General features: G+C 43.1%; 1 protein-coding gene across 2 annotated transcripts in view; it reads right to left on the bottom strand.

Moving 5' to 3' along the window:
* TLR5 (toll like receptor 5) overlaps nt 1–20469 on the bottom strand; it is a 54860-nt gene extending 34391 nt beyond the window's left edge. The window contains exon 1 of one of the 2 annotated variants that reach the window (XM_077485843.1): nt 20348–20469. The gene's annotated coding sequence lies outside the window, so the exon portion shown is untranslated. Of the gene's footprint in view, nt 1–20343 lie in introns of both variants that reach the window. The other variant, XM_077485844.1, reaches the window with a different exon arrangement.
* Nucleotides 20470–26563: the final 6094 nt, after the last annotated feature.

Below are 26563 nucleotides of genomic sequence, written 5' to 3' on the forward strand. Positions count from 1 at the left end.
CACCAAGGCCTCATGACTTTACCAACTGGTTACAGGTGACACCTGGACCTAACAAACTGGTCACAGATGACCCCTGGGCCTTACCACCCAGTCAGAGATGACCCCTGGGCCTTACCAACTGGTCACAGATGACCTATGAACCTCACCTACTTGCCACAAACAATCCTAAGGCTTTACTTATATGTCCCAGATGACCACTGAACCTTGCTTACTTGTCATCGATGACTCCTGGGACTCACCTAATTGTCACGGGTGACCTTTGGGCCTCATGTATTTGTCACAGATGACACCTGGTCCTCTCCTACTTGTCATAGGTGATTTTTGGGTCTCAATTACTTGTATACATGATCATTGAGCTTCATGTACTTCTCACAGATGACTCATTAGCCTCACCTTCATGTCACAGGCAACCCTTGGGTCTCTCCTACTAGTCATAGCTGACTTCTGGGCTTCACCTAGATGACAGTCAATCACTAGTCCTCTCTTAAGTGTATATATATATATATATATATATATATATATATATATATATAAAATTAATGTGGACCTAATGCCTCACAGGAAATGGTCACAGCAGGTCTTGCTTTCTTCATATCTATGTTTGGCCTGACCTATGTGGCAATAAAGTGCAGTTTGTCTTAGTAAGCTTTGTGGTGTCATTACACAAGGCTAAAAAGTTTTGACATAGTCTGGATACGATGTTCGACGACTTTTCACTTGGAAATAACTAACAATCTTAAATACCATGAAAACAGGACATCAGAAGAGCCAAAAAATGGGTAGTTTTTATAGGTGACACAAAATGTTTTCTCTCCTTCAGCTTTATGTATAAATCCTAAAGTGAAGAACATGATCTATAACACCCGTCAGCTATGAAGACCTTGTTTCCCTAAAACATCTACCCATATTATTCTTTGTTGGGAAATGTCAGAACCTGTGTTTTTTTTTTGTATTCCAGATGAGAAGATTCATCCATTGTCACCAGGACAGTAAGACCCTTTTCACACTGGTGCCTTTTTCAGGCACTTTAGCGTTAAAAAAAAGCACCTGTAAAGCACCTGAAAGAAGCCTCATCTGCAATCCCAATGTGAAAGTGCTTTCACACTCAGACCCCTTTCACACTGGGGCGTTTTTCAGGGGCTTTAGCGTTAAAAAAAAAAAAGCGTCCGTAAAGCTCCTGAAAGAGACCTCATCTGCAATCCCAATGTGAAAGCCTGAGTGCTTTCACACTGAGGCGCTGCGCTGGCGGGGCGTCAAAAAGTCCTGCAAGCAGCTTCTTTGCAGCACTGCAAAGAAGCTGCTTGCAGGACATTTTTTATCCAGGATTGTGCAGATGAGTGTGAAAAGCATTCGGGCTTTCACATTGGGATTGCAGATGAGGCTTCTTTCAGGCGCTTTACAGGCACGCTAAAGCGCCTGAAAAACGCCCCAGTGTGAAAGGGGTCGAAGTGATGGAAAATCCAAAATGTTACAGTTTTCACTGGTACAGGAAGACACCTATTCTGATAATTGACACTTTGCAGAAATGTCTTACTTCCTGTTGTGTCTCTGGGTTAGGAAATGAAAGGAAATGTATCCTTATAAAACAGACTGGAAAAAAATAAACTGACAAGGCAAAAATGAAACAAATTCTGAGTTGAAATTTTTTGACTATTAATTGCTTCCTTGAAAGAGTGGTGATATTGGTTTTCCAGCACATACAAGCCACATGGAAAAAAAACATATTTTTGCCAACACCCTGTTGCATTCCACTAGCTATGGTAAGCTTCGTAGCAATGCTCATTCTCTCTGATTAAATTGTTCCTAAACCCAGTGCCCTGTATTCACTATAGCTGATCCCACACAGTACACAGAACATGGAAATGCAACTATTTTCATAAATATAAATGGCTAAGTACCTTTTCTCATCAGCAGTATATAGCAGTCTTGTGACTTCTATCAGTGTCCGACCAAGCACTGGTTAAAGCTTATAGGAGGAGAGATATACCGGGGAATATAGAGTTATAGAGAAATAACAACTGACGTGGTAAGGGCAGGCCCTGTTGCAAAGGGGCTGAGGCCCGAATGGACCATACTATTTCTTTAACTTGGTATGCTGTTTATATAGGAGAATATCTATACCAATAGTGGTACATGACATTGACAAGTGAAAAGTACCTTTCTTTGTATGCTGCATGAACATGTATGTTATGCTGATTCTGTGATTGTCATTTGTATTTTTGTACCAATAAAATCTGTTTTGAGTTAAAAAAAAAAAAAAAAAAAAAAAAGCTTATAGGAGGAGTTTTTATTCTCCACTGACTGTCCTATGAGGCTGCATAACCCCTGACCCTCTTTCTAGGCAGTGCTTATTGGCCCCGTGCAAATCACATTCACCCTCCCAAAAAAAAATAACTCATTACACGCCACACTGAGCATGTGCAGAGTGTCTCCTAGGGCTCTGTGATATCATCAGATGGATTGGGGACAGTAAAAGAAGAGATCAGAGAAGACAGGATCAAACAGCCTTTTTAAACAATGTGCAGGATTAACCCCTTAGGTTCCATAGTGAGTATAACACGACAACCCTCCATGATACAGAGGGAGACACCACACTGGTCTCCAAATTGGGCAGACATATGTTTGGTTTCTTGGGGGACTCACCATTTATCAGTTCTCTTGGATACAAATGCTGTATCCTTTGGTCACTTTTTAACATACATGCGGTCCTGTTTCTTGGGTGTCTCATGTTCTTATCTGAGGAGGATATTCTTGGAAAGATTCTTAAGCATTGACACATCTTGTTTGTATGGTGGCGATACATATCCCTGATGAAGATATTTTCAAAACACGATGGATTCCCCTCTCCATACATTAAATGTTATTATTGGGTATCACCACCGCAATTGTGCTATATTGTAGAATGTCCTAATGTCTTTTAATATGTTTGAGCCTCATGAAGGTCTAATTGTGAATAATAAAATGTATATTTTTTATACATGAACCATCTGGTGGTATATTTTTTTAATTTATTTATTTCAGGTACTTATATAGCGCCGTCAATTTACGCAGCTCTTTACATATACATTGCACATTTACATCAGTCCTTACCCTCAAGGAGCTTACAATCTAAGGTCCCCAACTCACATTCATACATACTAGGGACAATTTAGACAGGATCCAATTAACCTACCAGCATGTCTTTGGAGTATATGTTGGTTGCCATGTAAAAGTCCTAAGAGAAACTATTTGATGTTTGGATACTATTACAAGGATGATGGCAACATCTGCCCAAAGCCGAGTGAACTTATTTTTGAACAAGCATGCTTTACTTCATATAAAGACTGATTTTACTGTTGTGGGTTAAGCAACACTTTAGGGAAAGTGGTTGTAAACCCTTACAACCAACTTTGACCTACAGGTAAGCCTAGATTAAGGCTTACCTGTAGGTCCAAGAAATATCTCCTAAACCTACACGGTTTAGGAGATATTTGCCAAAAGACAGGCACCACTGTCTACGTCTAGACTGAGCGCGTCGCGGTCAATGGCGATATGCTGCGAGTGGCGTCTCCCGTGCGCCTGCGCGGGAGTGACAGCTTCGCCGAATGACAGTGGCGGAGCAGCGAGACCCACCAAGAAGATGGATGCTCCGGACTACAGGGGACAGCGGTGACTTCGCTGGCTCCTGTGTCAGGTAAGTGACACATAATGGGATACTATGCGATGCATAGTAGTCCATTATGCTTTACCTTTGCAGGGAATGAAAAATCCCATCAGGATTTACTTCCTCTTTAAAAACACTAATGGGCCTAGAAGAGAATCTCACTATGGACTGAGGAGAGAGCACGACCTCAAAGCCAATAGGGACAAAAACATGGTAGTCCAGCCAGAGATTGTACAAATAAGCACCATTATACTTTGAATACAATAGACTTCTGACACTGGTTTCCAATTGCTGGTATTTAGAAATGCCATCATCAGTGACACTGAGTACAGCCATAATAGCCTTTCACAGAGGTAAAACCCACCAGTATGCCACCATTTTTCAGGGCATATTTCATGTTTACATTTATCAGCTCGAAGCTTCATTTCACATGTCTAACCTTAAAGTTGAACTTCAGGCAAACAGCTAAACAACACAGGTAAAATACATATCTGAGCTCTGATTTAGCTGCCAATGGATCTGCATTCCTTTCAATTCCGTCCTGAGATTTACACAGCTTTGCCACACAGCACAACCCATGGGCAGGACATAAAAACAGATTTTTATCTTCTTCAACACTTACAGGTCTTGTCTAGGGTTGCCACCTTTTCTTCAAGTCAAACCCGAACACTTTAGCGGTGCATAGAATTTTTTTTTTTATAGTATAAACTATACATAAATTTTACAATAAACTAACATTTCTAATCATATGAAATTAATCACAAGAATCCCCCTTTACATCAGAGTCCACATAGTTCCCCTTTTACATCTGAATCCACTTGCAGAGTTATCTTACATTGTAAGGGGGGACTCTGCGGACTCTGATGTAAGGGAGAACTCTGGGGACTCTAACATAAGGGATGCTCTGGAAACCCTGATTTAAGGGGAAACACTGATAACTCTGATGCATGGAGAGGAGTCTGATGTAAGGGGGGACACTGTGGCCTCTGGTGTAAAGGGGAACTCTGATGTAAGGGGTGCTCTGAGAACCCTGAATTACCTTAGTGTACTCATTCAGAGGCAGGAGAGAGAAGGGGGGAGACTTTAGTTACAGACAGGGATGGATGGTGAGCTCACTCACTCCTTGGCAGTCAGCAGCTGTCATCCAGATGTATCTGAGGCTGCTGGACTTCAAATTTCCGGCTACCACTTTCGTTTTCTGAGGCACGGTGTCAGGGACTGGAATGTGGGCAGACACAGAGGGGTAGGGGTGGGATGGAAGAGGAGCAGATCAAGCCCTCTCTCCTCTCCCATCTGTGTGTGTGTTTTTGGGGGGGGGGGGGGGTTGTTGTGCTGGCTCTGTGCAGTGTGAAAGAGAGTGTAACAGACACTCTCGGCTTTCGACAACTGCAGCCAACAACCCTGCTGAGAAGCCATAGCCTAGTCTGAATAATGTGTCCGGGTTTCAGGCAGTTTGAAACCCGGACACATGATTCCAAACCCGAACTGTCCGGGTGAATCCTGGACAGGTGGCAACCCTAGTCTTGTCCCTCCTCCAGCCTGTGACTGGACAGTGAAAAAAGAGGCAGCAGACTAATTAACTAATTTTTTATCACTCTGCTCTCTCCTCCTATCAGCATGTTCCTTGATAGCACACAAGCATTACAGTATACCTGAATGGCCCCTTGTGTTACTTCTTCTCCCAGTCCAAGCTATGCTGCACATGGGACTACTGGAGGCTGACAGCAGGTCATATTCAAGTACCTACACTGTTTTCAGGAAGGCAGAGGATTAATCACCACTCCAGGTGAGCCGAGAATATCGCACAGCAGGTAACCCCACAGGTGCTGGCCTGGCTCGCCACTATGACAAACAAGGAAAACTTGGAATAGGCAGCCGCACACCAATCAAACTTCTTTATTGTAATGCAGACAGATGCAGTCACAGGAAAGTTAACATTTTTCACACATATTGTGCTTTATCATAACCCGCGACTTAGGTTATGACTAAGCCCAATACGTGTAAAACATGTTCACCTTCCGTTCTTTCCTGTGACTGCATCTGTCTGCATTACAATAAAGAAGTTTGATTGGTGTCCTGTTGTGGTGTGCAGCTGCCTATTCCAACTTTCCTTACTTACACTGTTTGCCTTTAAAAAAAAAATACATGTAATGATGAATTCATGTATACAGGGCTATCAATTCCAGATCTTTTTCTATAGTAATACGTTGGCACAGTTAACATGTAGGTGCCAATTAAGGCGACTTAATTTATTGCACCGAGTTTTATTTCTCCCCTTGTGTTTCCTCTCATGTGACTATTTGTACATCGTTTGAAAAACTTTTTTTCTTGGTTACTCCAAAACACTCATGGAAGCTCCCTTACTGCATTATTATTTTCAGAAAATATGAATATACAGCGCCTTGAAAAAGTATTCATACCCCTTGAAATTTTCCACATTTTGTCATGTTACAACCAAAAACATAATTTGTATTTTATTGGGATTTTATGTGATAGACCAACACAAAGTGGCACATAATTGTGAAGTGGAAGAAAAACGATAAATGGCTTTCAATTTTTTTTACAAATAAATATGTGAGATGTGTGGCCTGCATTTGTATTCAGCCCCCCTGAATCAATACTTTGTAGAACCACCTTTTGCTGCAATTACCACTGCAATTCTTTTTGCGGATGTCTCTACCAGCTTTGCACATCTAGATAGAGAGTGACATTTTTGCCCATTCTTCTTTGTGAAATAGCTCAAGCTCTGTCAGATTGCATGGAGAGCGTCTGTGAACAGCAATTTTCAAGTCTTGCCACAGATTCTCAATTGGATTTAGGTCTGGACTTTGACTGGGCCATCTAAACCATTCCATTGTAGCTCTGGCTGTATGTTTAGGGTCATTGTCCTGCTGGAAGGTGAACCTCCGCCCCAGTCTCAAGTCTTTTGCAGACTCTATCAGGTTTTCTTCTAAGATTGCCCTGTATTTGACTCCATTCATCATCCGATCAACTCTGACCAGCTTCCCTGTCACTGCTAAAGAAAAGCATCCCTACAACATGATGTTGCCACCACCGTGTTTCACGGTGGGGATGGTGTGTTCAGGATGATGTGCAGTTCGTTTTCCGCCACACATAGTGTTTTGCTTTTAGGCCAAAAAGTTCAATTTTGGTCTCATCTGACCAGAGCACCCTTTTCCACATGTTTGCTGTGTCCCCCACATGGATTGGCTTCTCACAAACGGGAATTCTTATGGCTTTCTTTCAAAAAGGCAAGATTTGTGGAGAGCAGGTCTAATAGTTGTCCTGTGGACAGAGTTATCATGGGCTCTTAGCCTCCTTATCTTCGCTTCTCTGATTAATCCTCTCCTTGCCCGGCCTGTCATTTTAGGTGGACGGCCATGTCTTGGTAGGTTTGCAGTTGTGCCATACTCTTTCCATTTTTGGATGATGGATTGAACAGTGCTCCGTGAGATGTTCAAGGCTTGGGATATTTTTTTTATAACCTAACCCTGCTTTAAACTTCTCCACAACTTTATCCGTGACCTGTCTGGTGTGTTCCTTGACCTTCACTAAGGTTCTCTAAAAAACCTCTGAAGGCTTCACAGAACACACAGGTGGAATCTATTTACTAATTAGGTGACTTCTGAAGTCAATCGGTTCCACTAGATTTTAGTTAGGGACATCAGAGTAAAGGGGGCTGAATACAAATGCCATACTTTTCAGATATTGATTTGTAAAAAAAAATTGAAAACCATTTATGATTGTCCTTCCATTTCACAATTATGTGCCACTTTGTGTTGGTCTATCACATTAAATCACAATAAAATACATTTATGTTTTTAGTTGTAACATGACAAAATGTGCAGGCACTGTACTTGGACTTTTAAAATACTTGTAAAAGTTACACTGTGCTGTGATTGCAGCACATTGTATTGATAGGCACACAGTTTGTCCTATTTCTGTATGGATAAAAGGTAAACAAAACCGAGGGCTATAGCTGCAAGAAGTGATCAAACGTCTCCCAAACGTCAGAATATAAAAGTGCAGCAGGAAGTATTCCCCTCAATAGCTTGAATGTGTTGATGGGAGAATTGAGCAATTTTCTTCCCTTCAACCCATATTTGAAGGAAAGAAAATTAGTTAAAGGGGTTGTAAAGTTTTTTTGTTTTGTTTTTTAAATAACAAACATGTCATACTTCCCTCCCCTGTGCAAGAGTTCCTCCTCTTCTGGGGTCTCCCTGCGGCACTCCTGCCCCCCCCCCTATCGAGTGCTCCCTCTGAGACCCACTTTCCGAAGGGGGCACTTGTGCAGACACGCTCACGAGTCCTACCTCCATTGACACAGAAAGCAGGACTCGGCCCCACCCCCCGAGGCACTGAATTTGATTGACAGCAGCAGGAGCAAATGGCTCCTGCTGCTATCAATCTGTCTAATGAGTACCCGATACAGCGGCTGGAGCTGCTGGGCTTGTCCCTATTGCTGGAATGATCGCATTCAGATAAGTAAAAAGGGGGGCTCTAGGGGGCCGCTGCACTTAGGATTCACCTGGATGATGTGTCCGGGTTTCAGTCCACCTGAAACCCAGACACATTATTCAGACAGGAATGTGGCTCAGAACAGGGCTTGACAGTAGGGTGAGGGGGCACTATATACGCTGCATTGCTATTCTCTTTTGAATGCCCAAAGGTGTCCCAGGTCTGTTACAATCCTATAGTGTATACAAAAAAAAAAAATTCTGTACGCCGTTAAAATGTTCGGGTTTGGCTTGAAGGAAAAGTGGCAGCCCTAGCTGCACTACAGAAGGTTTTTCACCTTAATGCATAGAATGCATTAAGGTGTAAAACCTGGAGGGTTTACAACCCCTTTAAATGTATGTCCTGCCTTACCTTAGGCCAGCCATAGACGGTTCAAATCTCATATGGACAGGCTGAATGTACCCAAGTTGATCGATAAACTTTCTGGATTTTACATGCGATCATCGCTAGCGGCTGGTGAAGCCACTAGCAAAAATCACTGTCGGGGAAGCTGTCCCCGTCGGGAGAATATACTGGCCTGTGGTTACAGGAAAGAAAATCATTCTGTCTACCACCGGCCTTATTCTGCACTCCAACAGTGTCCCTCCAGTGGTGTGACAGGTCCCTTGCAGCCTCTACTCTAAGGCGCTCATGGCCACAGTCTTATACATGCCCCCACCTCCTACAAAACAGGACTAATAGCCTTGTATTTTACATGATGATGCTAATGGACTGCCCATAGTAAAGCCCCATACACGGGCTGAATGTCAGGAGACATCAGAGCGTTCTGGCGGGGGGGGTGTCCCCCTGACAGAATGCGAAAGGTCAGCAGGGGAAATTGCTATACTAACTTCGCACTTGACATTTTTTTTTTCGGGTTGAACGATAAAAAACCCATAGTGTGTACTAATCTTTAGGCAGGGGTCTCAAACTGGTAGACCTCCAGCTGTTGGGAAACTACAAGTCCCATGAGGCATTGCAAGGCTGACAGTTACAGGCATGACTCCCACAGGCAGAGGAATGATGGGACTTGTAGTTTCGCAACAGCTGGAGGGGGGCCAGTTTGAGACCCCTGCTTTAGGGTGAGTACAATGCCCTTCAAGTTCCCCCTAGACTAAGGAGCATTTAATCCTTACATTGCAGTAACAAGGAATATGCTGATAATAAAAGAGAGCCAAGTGATAGAGAGATGAGCTCATCAGTCTGCTGCTTCTCTTTTCACTGTACAGTCAGGGCTCTGTTGTGTGGCACAGCTTTATAAATCTCAGGACTGAATGGACAAATATACAAATCCTTGGGCAGGTGCCCATATACTGTGGGTATTGCATTTGTGTGTTTGAGTGTTTGCCATGTTCAGCTCTAATCCCTGCTGAAATCCCAGATTACCCAACCATCTTCAACCATAGATGGGGCATTGTTAGAGTGCTGACTAATCAGTTATTCATCTATTCTTGATTCTGTTTTTTCAGACTCTGTCTCTTGAATTAAGAGATGTGAATATGATTGGTCTCCATTTTAGGAGCAATTCGAAGATAACAATCCAATATATATTGTGCAGGAATTATTAATAATAAATGACGTATCAAGTGCAATAACTCTTAAAGTGACAGTGCAATAAAAACATGTAGTGAATAAGTGATAGGATGTATCTTGAAACACAATATAAAGGGAAATAGCTTATAGAGTGACAATATATGTAAATGATGAGAAATACCGTAAGTGGGATAAGTCCAAAATTCATCCAATATAAATAAAGTGCTTGTGCAAAAATAGATGAAAAATAAGTGGCAAAAAATCCCGTTCATAAAAATGCTTCCACCATGCACAGTGCGCCAATGATGTGCCCCAGCCACTCGCCTCAAATAAAGACCATGAAGGGCCTAGTCGCATCTTTGTTATTCAATAACTCCAATATCCAAAGTAGCAGACTCCTTCCCTTGGAATATCCAGCCAGATCGAATATGCTTCAATATTGGAAACAAACTCCACTATTCGTGATCTCTTCTTTAGTAACATTTACTTCGCCCATACAATCCTCACATGCAATATAAAAAGTCTCCATGGTGCAGTAATCCAATAAAAGTATTTAATAAACAGCAGCAAACTTACATTTAAAATTGCAGTAATCAGGCAAGAAGAGCACTGTCTCTACATCTTGCATTGGCCACACATTTAGATTTAAAAAAATTTGGCGGTGAAGGTCTTTGAGTCCGGAGACAAAAATGGCAAACTCCTATAGAATTTAGTAGCAGACTCTAAAATGCAGACGGTGTCAGAAATTTGTGGTTTGGATGGTCAGCTGATATCTACTCCAGAACTAATTCTAGGTGAATTCAGATCCTTCTATGAAAACTTATATACCACAGTCCCTGGCTGACCTGAGGACAGGCATAGGGAGTTTTTGCATTCCCTGCATCTACCCACTCTTTCGCAGGAGGATATTGAATTTCTAGACAAAGATTTTACCACCGAGGAGATAGAAGCAGCGATATGTTCATTTCCTAGTGGAAAAACACCAAGACCTGATGGTCTACCTGGTGAATGGTACAGAATGTATGCCTCCTTAATTGCACCAAAACTGTTAAAAGTCTTTGAAAGTAAAAAACAGATGGCATTACCCCCTTCAATGTATCAGGTACACATAGTCCTTATCCCTAAGCCCGGAAAAGATGTATCCCTCTGCACTTCTTACAGGCTGATCTCTCTGCTAAACTATGACCTCAAGATTTTGACAAAAATATTAGCGACCAGACTGCGGACAATTTTACCATCCCCGATTAATATAGACCAGACTGGTTTCATGCAAAAGGGAAATCCACAGATATAAACTTACGTAGAGTGTTTACCCATCTTCAGCTACCTCCTGCTGAGTCCTCCACGAGGGTAATGGTTACACTGGACATTGAAAAGGCATTCGATTTGGTAGCATGGCCTTTCATGTCCTCAGTCCTGGAGGTTATGGGTTTTGGAGAAGTATTCCGCAAATGGATCGATATTTTATATAAGGAACCGACAGCGCAGATTAAACTTGGTGGGGCTCTGGCGACACCCTTTTCTTTTGGAAGAGGTACGAGGCAAGGTTGTCCACTGTCACCGGCTCTTTTTGCCTTGGTGATGGAACCACTTGCCTCGGCCCTCAGACAGGGTTAAAGGGATACAGGTGGGATCCATACATGAGAAAGTTGCTTTATACGCAGATGATCTTATATTTTTCTTGAGTGACCCTGCCCAGTCCCTTCGAGAGACGTTGACCATTCTTTCCAATTTTACTAGCTGTTCGGGACTCAAGGTAAACTGGGATAAATCTCAAATCTTGCCGATAGATAAAGCAGCAAAAGATATAGCAGATCCCAACCTACCCCTACTATGGACAGACAAAATAAAATATATAGGTATTCACATCTCCACTTCTACCTCTGACTATCATACCCTTAACTTGGAACCACTGATACATAGGATAAGGACAAGACTGAAGGCATGGGCACATCTCCCTCTCTCTTTAATCGGGAGGATCAATTTATTTAAGATGAAGCTTCTACCCGCCTTTCTCTATGCTTTCAGACATGCACTTCTGGATCCCCAAAAAGGTATTTTGCATGATAAACACCATCCTAGTATCTTTTCTCTGTGGAACCGGGCAACAGAGATTTAAGCTGGCGGTGCTGCAGAGGCCTTGGGGAGAGGGAGGCTTGGCTTGCCCGGATCTCCACTCCTATTTCATGGCTGGTCTCGGATGAGTCCAACGCGGCGGTGGTCCTGGAAGCAGCACGTTTGAGGTCTTATGAGGTGCTACGGAACCTACTTTACTAGGACCCTAGAGCTCCCTTCCCTCTTACCTCAGCAATGAGAGTGATCATAAGGGCATGGTGAGTGGCAAATTAAATACGCCTCATACCCCCAGGTCACATTTCCCCATATAGCCCTCTTTGGCTTAACCCAAATTCATCAGAATTCAGATCTATTTCTGACCCTGGTGTATGGGCATGCAGGGGCATCAAATATATTAATCAGATCTGTCTTGAGGGCAAATTACAGACTTTTGACAGGTTGAAACAACAATATAATTTACCTAACTCACACCGTTTAGATTCTTTCAGCTTAGTCACACTATTAATACTCAGTTTGAAAATGCTCCCATAGCCTTTTATACATGGAATTTGGAGACTCTGCTCAGAGATGAAGCTCTATCTAAGCCCTTATCCACCATATATAAAGCATTACTCCCTAACATCCACACAGGATTAGAGCCTTAAGGCAAAGTGGGAGGTAGATTTCCCTACACTAGACACAGAAGACTGGGAAGAAATGTGGGAGTACAGATTTTACCAGCTAGTATCAGCTAAAGATAAATTAGTGCAATTTAAAATAGTAATAGTAATAGTTTAAAATAGTACATAAGGTGCACTACACGCCCGTACTTCTACACAGAATCTATCCATCTGTTTGCGCCTCTTGCTGGAGATGCAACTCACCCTCAGCGGATTTCACTCATATTTTTTGGAGCTGTCCTCAGATTGAAATTTTTTTGGTTGAGGTAACCAAATTTATTTTGACTGTCACCACCATCCCTGTGACATTATCTGAAGAGGTATGGCTGGGACTAGTTGAACCACTGGCCCCACAACAAGCGATCAGAACCCTGCTAGGACTATTACTATACTATGCCCGTAAATCTATAGTACTCAGATGGAAGGCCTCAACCGCACCTTCAATAAATTTCTGGAAGAGGTTAGTAAACACAGCTCTACCATTGTACAAAGCTACTTACCTGTCACGTGGCTGTGGCAAAAAATAAAAAAAAATATGGGATATTTGGATGGAATCCCAGTCCACTAATGCAGATTCGATCGATGTTTAGTATCACTCTATTAAGTACCGGGAATGAAGTAGGTGGCATCCCTGATCTCATCAACATCCCTGTGCTCTCATATCAATAATCTATGGGGAGGAGGGGGAGTAAGAATATGTAAGTGTAATGTAAATTTCATCCCATGAATAATTAAAGAAAGTTTTGCAGGGTATAAGCGGAATTAGAGGATTACTTTGCATATTCTGCATGGGTGGTTCAGCGTACAGTGGTTTTGTTAGGAATATATATATAATTTTATATGTATGTTCTTTTTTTTTCTTCTTTTAGTTGTTTTATAGTAGTGACCGAGCCCGGGTATGCCCAATAGGCTGTTTTGTTTTGTATTTACCTTGAAATTTCAATAAGAACAACTTTAGAAAAAAAAAAAAAATGCAGTAATCAGCTTCACATAAAAGAAGGACTTCTGGTCTCAACCACGGCATCACATGGTTCCTTCTGACGTGTTGTGTCACAGATCATGTGACTTTATCAAGGGCACCCTTGATAAAGTCACGTGATCTGTGACGCAACATGTCGGAAGGAGCCAGGTGACATCACTTCCAGACGCGGCCGAGACCGGAAGTCCTTGTTTTATGTGGAGCTAATTACTGCAATTTTAAATGCAAGTTTGCTGCTGTTTATTAAATACTTTTACTGGATTACTGAACCATGGAGACTTTTTATATTGCATGTGAGCGTTGTAGGGAGGGAAGTAAAGGTTACTGGGGCACATCATTGGCGCACTGCGGATGGTGGAAGCATTTTTATGAACAGGATTTTTTGCCACTTATTTTTCATCTATTTTTGCACAAGCACTTTATTTATATTGGATTAATTTATTTCTCATCATTTACATATATTGTCACTTTATAAGCTATTGCTCTTTATATTGTGTTTGAAGATACATCCTATTAATTATTCACTACATGTTTTCATTGCACTGTCACTTTAAGAGTTGTTGCACTTGATACATCATTTATTATTCATAATCCCTACACAAGTTATATTGGATTGTTATCTTTGAATTGGTCATTGAGTAAGCGCTACATTTATTTATTAGTAATTTATCACTGCGTGGGAACACTTTTTCATGTTGGCAGCTGCTCACTTTTAATTTAGTTCTTGTGGTTTGCGCATTAGTATTTCTAATTAATCTCCATTCTAGGAGGCTGTCAGAAAGACTTTCCAAGGCAGGTCCCTGCACTAAATCTCACCCCACACCTAAATATTGTGGGGGACTGTCCATTTTCTTTCATATACCACTCTAAGGCCAGTACACCAACATGCTTTGGGTTTCAGTGTATGTATCGTAAAAGAGTTAGGAGTTAGAAACCCTGTCAAGTTTTTATTGGTGTCTGTGTCCTCCCTGGGAAGATTCACCCGCCCTATTTGTCTTTGTGACTGCAAGGGCTGTAGATAAGGGGGTACCTCCAGTCCTCCTGTACAGGTCCCAGGCCAGCAGGGTGAATCGGATGTGGGCAGGGAGAGTGATTGGCACAGCCGGGGGGGGGGGGGGGCAATTACTGGAGCCGATACCATGTATGGCTCCCTCTGCAACAGCTGAAAGCCGGCATCTTCTCCTCTCCCTCCTGCCAACTTGCAGATTCATACAGAGGTTCGGTTCCAGTAACTGCCCCCTCCACCACACTGATCACTCTCCCTTTGCATCATACATTTTACCCTGTTGCCCAGGCTCCCCTTTGGGCCCCACCCCTGCAGTGCTGCTGGCTTCCCTCCTCTCCTTCCCACTGGAAGCTGCAAGCACACAATAAGATCCTTCATAATGGAGAATGGGGAAAGGATCTGATAAATACACAATGCCATTATTTACCAGGCCCTTCCTTCCCTAATTAACACAAAGAGTCATTGGTACCGATTACTCACTGTGTTCATTCATAACTGAAGCTTAGTAAACTGTGTTTATTTGGGGGGAGGGCCTCATGGTTTCTAACAGCAGCCCCAGTGATCATCATCACCGAGATGGAAAGTAATAGGAAATCAAAACTTCTACAGTTGACAGAAAAAAGGTGAGAAAACTGTTTCAATGGGGACACCTAATCCCATGACAACTGTCTAAGGCCCCTTTCACACGGGGCGGATCAGTGCTGATCCACCCCGTGGATGTCTGCTTGTTCAGCGGGGATCGTCGGAGCGATCTCCGCTGAGCAGAAGATGACAAGTCCGTCTCTGAACAGTGCGCAGCGACAGACCTGTCACAGCGCCGCTCTCCCCTATGGGAGATCGGATGACAACGGACCGCAGTGTCCGTCGTCACCCGATCCCATCCGATGACGGATGGAAAAATTGCTTTTTGAGGTGAATGGGGGAGTCCTACCCACTGTAGTCTTGTATTCTGACAGCGGGGATTCTTCCACTGTCAGAATATACTGATCAGTATTGCAGCTGATTGGCTGCATGTGCTGAAAAAATGAAAATTTTCCAACATTCCAACATTCCTGTTCAAGAGAAGCTGATCCTTAGATTGACTTCTCTCAAGTGGAAAGAGCCATAGCTGGACCCAAACTCAACTGTTTTTTGCTGAACTGACTGATTTTTGATCCATCTATGACCAGTTCTAAACCCTTACAAACCACTTTGACCTACAGGTAAGCCTAGATTAAGGCTTACCTGTAGGTCCAATAAATATCTCCTAAACCTACACGGTTAGGGAGATATTTACAAAAAGACAGGCACCGCATGCGCACTGAGCATGCCGCTAACAGCGATATGCCGTTAGTGGTGGCTCCCATGCGCATGAGTGCCGTCATCGCTGTGAGTGGCCAGACCAGCGATACCCGGAAGAAGATGGACGCTCCGTGCTATAGGGGACAGCGGTGACATCGCTGGCTCCTGTGTCAGGTAAGTGACACATAATGGGCTACTATGTGATGCTTAGTAGCCCATTATGATTTACCTTTGCAGGGAGACAAAGAGGGTTTACATCAGCATTTACTTCCTCTTTAAGAGGGAATTTCCCTTCATTTTGCAAGAGATTTCCTCTCACTTCCTATTTCACTTCTTGAACAGGAAGTGAATGGTAATTCCCCTAAAGTGCTTGTAAACCCTCACCTTAAAAAAACAACCTATTCAGTAGTTTAAAATAGAAATGAAAGACAAAACATTTGTGTATAGAGATAAAAAAAAAAAAAAAAAATGTAAATACCTTTTTTCCCATTTTTTTTTTGATAAGTGATCACATTCCCTCTGTTCTCAGCTGTATAAGAGCTGGGGAGGAGCAGCAGCATACTGAGCTTCCCAGTGAATGATGGCTGTGCAGGGAGGGCGTGTCAGGACAAATCTGATCATTGGAGGAGAGTACACTGAGTTCTCAGTATAGCTAGAGAATTGACCACAGTGTGTTCTCCTGCTTAGTGTGGTCAGTTTTTTTTATAGGAAAGCAGAGGGACTGATAAGAAGACCAGGGAACCAATACAAAGAGAACAGGATAGTTTTTCATACAAGTACATGGCACAGCAGACACATATCAGCGATATGAAATGTTGGGGTAATAAACACTTTAAACATGTTACATGTTCCATGCTAAAACGGGTGGAATATTTAATATGTTCCCAAAGGTGAACTTATCTTTTGAGTCTTTCTTATTATTAAAAAAAAGCTTTTGCCTATACTTCCAGCTGATTTATTCTGAACACAATAATCTACGGCTATAGTCGCTGAAAATAATTGCATCCTAAAAATCTGGCATGCTGCTTGTACCCAAAAAGATAGATGGAGCGACTTGGGTACAATCAGCCTGCCCATACATGGTTGGAACTGTCTATGGCCGGCTTTACATTCAAATTTGGAATGAATGGCCTTTCCTAAATGAAAACCACATTCACGGTCAGAAATTCCTTTGTTTGAAAAAAATTGTATCGTGCTGCTCCTTCGAATTTTCTCATCACTGTGGTTAAAAACAAACATTGATGTGACCCCACTAACAATTAGTATATAAAACTAACTTTCTCAAAGCAAAAAAAAATGTTAATGAATTTCTACTAGTGTATGGTCAGCTTTAGTGATATTCACAGATGTGAATCCGAATCCGGTTTGGCACTCACTTCCTCCACTGAATTGGCTCCTTTGTCTAGTAACGGAAGGGGCCTATTAGCCATTCTGTCACTGGTGGGTTGTCACCAGGAATAAGTTCACTTATCTGTCATCACTCTAAGCCCTTGTACACACGGTCGGACATTCGGACAACAAAATCCGTCGCATTTTGTCTGACGGATTTTGTCCGAAACTGATCGTTCGTAACGTGATGACATTTTTTCGTTACAACAGGACTACGTTCAGGCTAGTTGCCAATAGCTTTGGTCTAGGAATTTGATCTGAGCATGCGTGGCACTTTGTCCGATTGGAATTCTCTACAAACAATTGGACAAAGTCTGATCGGATCATGTTGTCAGAAAATTTTATATCCAGCTCTAAAACTTTGTCGGCCGGATATTCCGACGGAAACAGTCTGATGGCGCCCACACATGGTCGGATTATCCGACAACACGGTCCGATCAGACATTTTCCGTCGGAATGTCCGATCGTGTGTACAAGGGCTAAAGGTGGCAATAGGCAGAAGATGTCACCCACTCCAGAGGCTTCAATCAACTAACATCTGTTGGGACCTACACACCCTGCCGGCTATTGGTGGCCATACACGCTATGATAAACTATCAATTTATTTTCTGATCGATCCCTTCCAATAGGAATAACCAATTTATAGACAACAACCCAGTTGATCCGTACTCCGTACACCACACACACACACACACACACACTGAGGTATTTCGATCAATTGTTAAGATGTGATTGTAACCATCATAAGTGAACAATCACCATGCAATCAAATATTTGATCAATCATAATGATTGTATCCAAGAATTAAGCATCTAAGGGCTAAAAAGCTATTAAAAACAATCAATACATTTCCATCCTGGGCAAATGATCTAAATTGAATCAATTAGAAGGGAAGTTATGGCTATTGGACTGTTGGCACATCGTTCATATAAAAAAATAAAATAAAAGCATGTGTGGTCACCATAGGAGGTCTCACTGGAGTTATTGGAAAACATCAATGAATCACTACGGTTTTCAGCAGGGAAATTTGGGGCTGTTTACACATCATGCATGTGAACACTCATCCAACCTGGATGTTAATGCTTACGCCTGAATCTAAAAATTAGAGTACAGTACTTCCCTTATTTGCTCCTGTTTGGAATAATAATATATATATATATATATATAAAAAATACTTTTTAATCCTGCTGGAAATCCAGAGCTGTCCTTTGCATTTAGTATCTCAAGCATTGTTTAGTATCCTACCCAGCTCAGCTCTCTGGACTACAGAACACCTTCCCCCTAAATCATGGAGATGAGGAGAGTTGTCCTATACTGCTAACACACTTCCTATTCTAGAGTAACAATGTTATTGCTCCACAGATACAGCACAGTGAGTGAGTGTTGTTACCCTAAAGTCTAGTACACTACACACCACTATTTTTTTTCATTCAAACCAGCAGTTTGAACGAAAAAAATAAAAAATGAAAATGGACAGCTGCGCTTTACTAACAGTCCAATGTTAGTACAGCAATCTCCCCTGCTGTGCTTTTGTGTCCTGACCCTCCTGCCCCCCCCCCACACACACACACACACACACACACACACACACACACACACCACGCCAGAACACCCTGCCTGACATTCGGCCCATGTGTACTAGGCTTAAGATGGAAAGTGTGGTATTGGCAGGATCACCAGGCAAAAAGCCAGAAGTTAGCCAGAGAGGAATTGCAGGGACCAGGTCACATTTTGATCCACGTTTGGCCGCTCCCGCTCAACAGAAATCAATCTAATAATCAACCTCTGATGGACAGGCTTGTAATAAAAAAATTCTCAATCAGTAGCTGCAGGCATCAGACCGCAGCTGCTGATCAGTGTATTCTGACAGCAGAGAATCCCAGCTACCAGAATACGAAGTCTCACCCCCCCCCCCCCCCCATGGGAATAGCCATTTACTCTCCAGATATAAACTGTTGACATTGCCTGTGATTGCACATGTAGCCATGTGACCTACATGTATTTTTGTTTTTACAAATGTATTTTACTGTGGGCACCTGTACATGAGATTGGAGGTCCTGAGGAAGCAGATGTTTCTGCGAAACGTGTTGACCTACATTTCCTAATTTTGGAAGCAGTTTTCACCCCGTCAGTGGGCGATGATTGGTAGTATCAATGTCCATGCGCTAATGATACAAGCTTTATAACGTTTTTTACTGGATGAAATAAAGATTTGTAAATATTGTTAGCACCACGTGATGCATTTGTGTCCACTAAATGGGTATTTAAAATCCCACTTTGTACTTGTAGACTGTTGACTGATCTTAGGAATGAGACCCTCTATTAAAGCAATATCACTCCCACACACATATAAAAACTATTTAAAAATTCTCGGTGGGGAGGATTCCTCTATCCACCTCTCTCGTGTGATTGGAAGAATCCTTTTCGTCTTTTTAAACTAAAAAACGTCATCCATCTATGGGCAGCCTTATGCAGCCACCACGTCCTAACAGTAGAAAGTAAGGAAATCTCTCAAAGGGAGGGGAATATCCTTTTTAGAAAGCTGTCCCCAAAACAGGTTTACCATTACTACATTTCTCCTCACCTCATCTCAATATTGGAGAAAACAGGGAGGTGTTTTGTAGTCCTGTTCTATATATTTTTTTATTACAGGTTTTATATAGCGCCAACAGTTTGCGCAGCACTTAACAACATGAGGGCAGACACAGTTACATTACAATTTGGTACAAGAGGAATCAGAGGGCCCTGCTCGTTAGAGTTTACAATCTAAAAAGGAAGGGTCAATTGATACAAAAAGGTAATAGCTGTGGGGGGATGAGCTTATGGAGGAAGTAAAACAGTGTTAGTTAGAAGCAGGATAGGCTTGTTTGAAGAGAAGGGTTTTCAGGGATCATCTAAAGTTGGATTAATTAGGTGACAGTCGGACAGATTGGGGTAGGGAGTTCCAAAGGATGGGAGAAGCTCTGGAGAAATCCTAGAGGCGAGCATGGGAGGAGGTGACAAGGGAGCTAGAGAGTATGGCAACACTGTTATATAGCACAGTAAGCGTTGTCACCCTAGGAGAAGAAGAGCATTACTGGCAGGATCACCAGAAGAATTTAAACTGAGAAAATCCTGAAAAAAGGACTAAGGACATCCAATAACTGGAAATATAATACATTTTTAGTTTACGCTTTAAGGAATTTTCAGGTAGATTATTCCTGGACCCCCGACTGCTCTTTTCCAGTCATCTTAAGCCCCCCAAATCTGCACATGTGTATGACGGAGGACTCTCACGTACTTACGTAATGGTTGCTGAGGATCCAGCTTGGCCCGGAGTCTGCGGTGTCCCAGCTGAGGACATTTCTGAGTCCGTATCACAGTCCTGCCTGCTTTACTCTGACACTCATGTTTTGCCTAATCTCACATGTAAGAGGAGGTGGAACGTGAGACATCCTCCTCCCTTCCCTTCCTCTTCCCTCCCCCCAACCTGATTGCAAACAGAACGTAGGAGACTCTCAGGGGAGTTAGGAAACTTTCAATAAGAGTTGGAGAGTTGCACATAAGTATCCATCAGAGAATCGACCATTCTGCAAGAGTGACTTACCTCCCAGGGAACAACCTTCAGCAGTGCAAATGAAATTTAGCAGGGAATTGTCATATAAAGGGAATGGCATCCCTATTACTCCTACACGCTGCCCCTGGGGTGGGATGGAATTACTCCCAACACAAGGTCTCACCTCCGAAAACCGCATTCATTAACTTTTTCTGCAAAGACGGCGCAAAGTCTGAGCGTTCCCTGTGGTGAAACCTGGAGCTATTCCTAAATATCGGAAAAAATTCTGAGTGTATCCAGGTCATCGCGAGAGGAAAGGCGGGGTAAACAACTAATATAAGAAAAAAAAAAAAACTATAACTGCAAAAGGCAACTTGGGTTTTGCCAATTTGTCTGAGCCGGGTCTGGAATTTTTTTGTTTTTATTGTTTGATGACAAAAGCACAAAGCCCTAAACCCCTGCCAATTTTAACCACTTGACCTCTGGAAGATTTACCCCCCTTCATTACCAGGCCATTTTTTTTGCAATATGGCACTGCGTTACTTTAACTGACAATTGTGTGGTCGTGCGGCATTGTACACAAATAAATATTATGTCCTTTCTTTTTCCCCCACAAATAGCGCTTTCTTTTGGTGGTATTTGGTCACCTCTTCGGTTTTTATTTTTTGCGCTATTAAACAAAAAAAGACAGACAATTTTGAAAAAGAAACAATATTTTTTACTTTTTGCTATGTAGCACCCTGGAGTTTAGGCAGGGTTGCTCCTCACAAATTTACTTGCCAAAAATAATTATCCTGGTTGATGGTTATAGATCTTAGATTTCGCCCTAGGTTTGGCATTGTTGCACTTTTCTCTTCTACTACTAGGTGGCTGGGTACTTGGTGGTACTAGAAATGAGAAGGGCAATGCAAGGTCAGGTTATGGGTATATGGGGTATCTCAGCCAATGGGCATGGGCTTTCTTGAATCCCTTGTTCTGCCTATAAATTTGGGTGGAGTCAGGTGTTTGGTGTTCTGTGCCACCTGGACGGCTGTCTGGGTGGATGTGTGTTGTACTGCCCGGGCTGCTAGGCCTGAGATGGGGCCTATCCCGGGCACATCTGGCCGCTAGGCTGTCTGAGGACCTATCCAGAAGCAAGAGAGAGCAGAGTAGGGTTGGGATTGCGGCTTGTAGTCCAACCAAAAGTGACAGTTCTGCCGGCCGGAGAACCTGTCGTGGTCGGAGGTAGAGAGGAAGATTTCGCCAGTAAGGGACCATCCGTCTAATGACCAGGGACCAGAATGAGTAACTGAAGCAAGTACCGGAACAGCATTCTCGCCAACAAGGGATGGCGAAGAATCGGGAAACTTCAGTGGGTATCAAGCCAGGGACCCAGCCAGCAGTGCTGATGCTTGCAGAGCCTTGTGTGTCAAATCAGGGACCAAGCAGGGGTGAAGCTTGAGAGGTATTTAGAGTGCCAAGCTAGGGACCCAGCAGAGAAGAGCGGGTGACACTTGAGAAGAATACTCAGTGAAGATTGGAGGAGCTCAAGGGATTCAGTGGCAGTGAATCGGTGGGTCTATCGAGAGACCGGGAGCTCAGTGGTCTGAAGCACTACAAGAATTGTTATTGGCTGACAGCTAATCACGTGGTAAAGGGCTGGGATCAGTCCCTTAATCCAATCTGTAGCCAAGTCTCATTGACTCGCTGATCACAGAGCGCACCGCCCCTGCTCTGCTGGGGGTGCACAGGCAGCACATACACAGGAGGACATACATGGATGCCCTCCCAGCAATTTAGTCCCGCGCTGTAGCTGTCTTTCGGCTATAGCGCGGGCGCAAAGATTAAAATGTTTGTAAACCCTAAAAATAAACCTCTCTATTAAAGTGTTACTAAACCCAGGACCCTGCATTCGCTATATTTGGTTTCCCACTGTACACAGAACATTAAAATGCAATTTTTTTGTAAATATAAACTGCTAAATACTTGGGTTGCACCAATACCGGTACCGATACTAAGCATTTGCATCAGTATTGGTACTCGTGCAAATGCTGCGATATCTGAAACCAATACTTTCAGGCTCGGTTCTGGTCTGGTGTATGATAAACCAGTAGAGTTTCAAACAGATATCTGTACACAGGCATGTACTGGCCATTGGGACTACAGGGAGTTTCCCGGTGGGCCGATGGCTCAGTGGGCCGGTTTCAGTGACAAAGTAATGGCTGCGCGGCTCGCCCTCAACTTCACACAGTGATGTCAGAAAGATGAGAAAAATACAGAGGAGAATTAGTGAAATAATAAAAGAGGTTAGTGAGGACTCCTTATGTTATACTACTTATGTTTTTTGCACAATTGCGTATAGTTTTATAAACTGTTTTTGTGCTTGTTTGCAAAATTAAAGTGGGCTGGTCTGTATAAAGTCCAGGGCCAAATTTTTGTCCCAGTCCAGCCCTGTCTGTACAAAAATTCTCAGTAGATTTGATGACTTGCAGAAGACTGAGCAGGCAGGTAGGTTTATTTTATTTCAGAAGAGAGTTTGCATGTCTTGCTCTCTCTCTGCTCGCATAGTCTTATAAAGAATGTACACTGCATTCCAGCACTGTGCCTGTGTGCCAGGATGACTACACTGCTGTGCGAATGTGCAACAGTCCCGTCATCTTGCGTCAGCCAATCAAGGTAGCCAAAGAGCAGCACCTGGAAGAAGTTGGGGAGAAGATGCTGGCGCTGACAGGGGACCACACTAGCTTTGCATAGTTGCCAACAGTCCCAATTTTCCTGGGACATTCATGGTATTCAGACCCTTGTCCCGGTCTGTCCGTGTCCTGGGAAATTGGCTTTGTCCTGAAGTTCTGTAGGCGACCTGTCCCCGGCCGACCACAGATTCTGGCTGTGACTGCAGGATCTCCCTCCGGCTAGCAGGTCTCTCCTCCGTGTACAGTGGAGAGCGGAGGTGTCTCCGCCTCGGGCAGCTAATCGGCTTCTCTCTTCAGTGTACGAGCAAAGCAATTCACTTGTACATTGAAGCCGATTAGCTACCTGGGTCGGAGGCCCCTCCCCTCACCACTGTACACAGAGGAGAGACCTACTAGCTGGGGGAGATCCCGCGAGCACCACAGAGCTGCCTTCCAGCTCTCTGACTGTCTCCTGTACCAGGTCCGCATCCTCTCTGACCATCTCCTATACCATGTCTGTACACCCTCTGACCATCTTCTGTACAATGTCTGCACATTTTCTGACCATCTGCTGTACCATGTCTGCACCCTCTCCGACCGACCTTCTGTACCATGTCCTCACCCTCTCTGCCCGTCTCTTGTATTATGTTGGCACACTCTCTGACCCTCTCTTGCATCACGTCTGCAGTCTCTGACCATCTCTTGTATGCGTTTGATGGGATCTGCCTGGGGGGGGGGGGGGGTGGTGTTTGGAGTATCTTTATCTGCTGATTGTTAAACTTTCTTGAATACACATATTGCTATTGTGGTGTAGGATCTGGGCCTTCTGTCCCTCCATCCCTCTTTCTTTCCTCCCTTCTCTCTCCTTCCTCTCACTTTCTTTCTTTATTCTCTCTCCCTCTTGCTCCCTTTCTTTCTTCCTCCATCCCTCTTTCATTTCAGACTCCAACCACACCCCCTTTAAGCCATGCCCAATATTTCGTTTAAACTATGCCCATTTTTTTGCCATTACATGCGCCACATTTTTTCTCCGTGCTAAACTACACCTAGAAATGAATGCCCCACCCCTAATTAATAAAACTCCGCCTACAGACAAAAAAGTGTCCCTATTAATTTTTTCTGAATGTTGACAACTATGGCTTTGGACCATTGAAAAATGTGTAGGTAATTTCAGGAATCCTCATGCTCCTGCAGTGCATTTACTTCCTCTCCTAAAGTGTTCTCTAAACCCAAGAACAAAGATAGAAGATATTTCTGCTTTGCAATTACTGTTTGTGGTGGCTGCATTAGTTTTACAAAAAAAAGATTTTCACCTAATGAGCCTTCTGGTTACACACTTTCTATCCTAGAGCAACGATGCTGACTCATTGTAATGTATTTATGGAGCAGCAGCGTTGTCACTCTAGGACAGAACTAGAGAACACCTCTTAAACCCTAGGTGCTGACAGTATGCATATATGCGCCCTGTCAGCGGGCGGGTCTTGGCCACAAGTGCCCGCATATTTGCTTGCCAATTAGCCAACACAGCTGTGCCATGAGTGCAAGCGTTGCGGGCACAGTTACCGGCGGCTAACAGAAAACTCCAGATTGTTTGTTGAGATCGGGAGCTTTCCGATCATGTGATCACAGCCAGCACAAAGGGGTTAAGCAGCCTATAGATTATGGGATATTGCTTGATTCCCCCATCAGCACAGTCAGTGCTATTATGTTATGCCAATAGGGAGACTTCCCTGTCAGCAGAACACAACGATTACTGCTAGCAGCTATAGCTGTCGGCAGTAATCGTATGTAAAAAATCTGATAGGCTGTTTGTGCCCAGGGTGATCGATGGATCGACTTGGGTACAACCAGCCTGCCCATAGATGGATCAAATCTCAGCCCTGCTGAACCGAACAAGATTCAATCCATCTATGGCCGGATTTACTCTCCTTTTCTCCATGCCATAGGGGGAGATGTCCTGTAGTCCACAGAGAGAACTTTAATTAATAAGAGTACAGCAGAGGCAGAATTTACAGACATTATTGGCTCACTGATTTTGCAATTATCAAACAGAAACAACAAAACGCTTTCAATAGTATTTTTAACAGACGAAAAGCAAACAAGAAAAGTTAATTGTTGGGGATTATACACACACTCACACACTTTACCAGTGTCTGCGATATCAGCCACACAGGGGTGCATTGTTCTCAGTGTGTTACCTGACTTCCATGTCACACATAAGCCCCATACACACGGTCGGACTTGTACAAACTTTTCCGTGGACTTTTGTACAAAGTGTGTTGTCCACAAGTTTGTATTGCATACACACGGTCGGACTTTTTGACAACAAACACGAACGTGGTGACGTCACAACGTACGGACGCCACTTCAAAAGAGGACGTTCAATGACTCCAGCGCCACCTTTGGTCAACTTCTGTATTGTAGTCTGATCGTTTGCAATGGTTCTGAGCATGCGTGTTTGTACCTTGTACAAAAGTCCGATGCTTTTGCATACACACGGTCGGACTTTGCTCCATCGGACTTCTGTTGTCAAAAAGTTTGTCCGTTCGCAGAGCCAACAAAAGTCCGATGAAAACAGAAAAAGTTTGTCCGATGGAGCGTACACACAGTCGGATGTTGCTCCAAAACAGCTAATTTGCATGTTTGTTGTCAAAAAGTCCGACCGTGTGTACGGGCCTATAGAAGCAAAGACAAACACACTAAATACAATAATACTCATTGATAACATTCTTCACATTAGGATTATCTCTTTTATAGGCTTTTGTAAAAACAACAAAAAAAACAATTGAAAGACTGTACACTCCCTTTATTTTTTGTTATCCCCTAAAGGGGGGGGGGGGGGGTGGAATTATTAAAAACATATAACAGGTTTCTTAACTTCTTACTTTCATGGCACTTTCACCCCCTTCCTGCCCAGGCCAATTTTCAGCTTTCAGCGCTATCTTTGAATGACAATTGCGCGCTCATGCGACACTGTACCAATATGAATATTTTTAACACAAATAAAGCTTTCTTTTGGTGGTATGTAATCACCACTGGGTTTTTTATTTTCTACTAAACAAAAACCGAAAATTTTGAAAAATAAAAACTTTTTCATAGATTGTTATAAAATTTAGCAAACAGGTAATTTTTGAGTCGGCACTGATGAGGCGGCACTGATGAGGCGGCACTGGTAAGAGGCACTGCTGGGCATGGATAGACCGCACTGACAGGTGATACTGATGAGAAAGCACCCATAGGCACTTACTGGCAGCACTGGTGGGCACAGTTTTGGCCCGCACAGTTTGGCCCGCACTGGTAAACAGTGCCCTGAT

The sequence above is a fragment of the Lithobates pipiens genome, unplaced genomic scaffold (genome assembly GCF_037356315.1).
Source record: "Lithobates pipiens isolate NorthernLeopardFrog02 unplaced genomic scaffold, aLitPip1_a1.2 Scaffold_18, whole genome shotgun sequence".
Classification (NCBI taxonomy): Eukaryota; Metazoa; Chordata; class Amphibia; order Anura; family Ranidae; genus Lithobates; species Lithobates pipiens.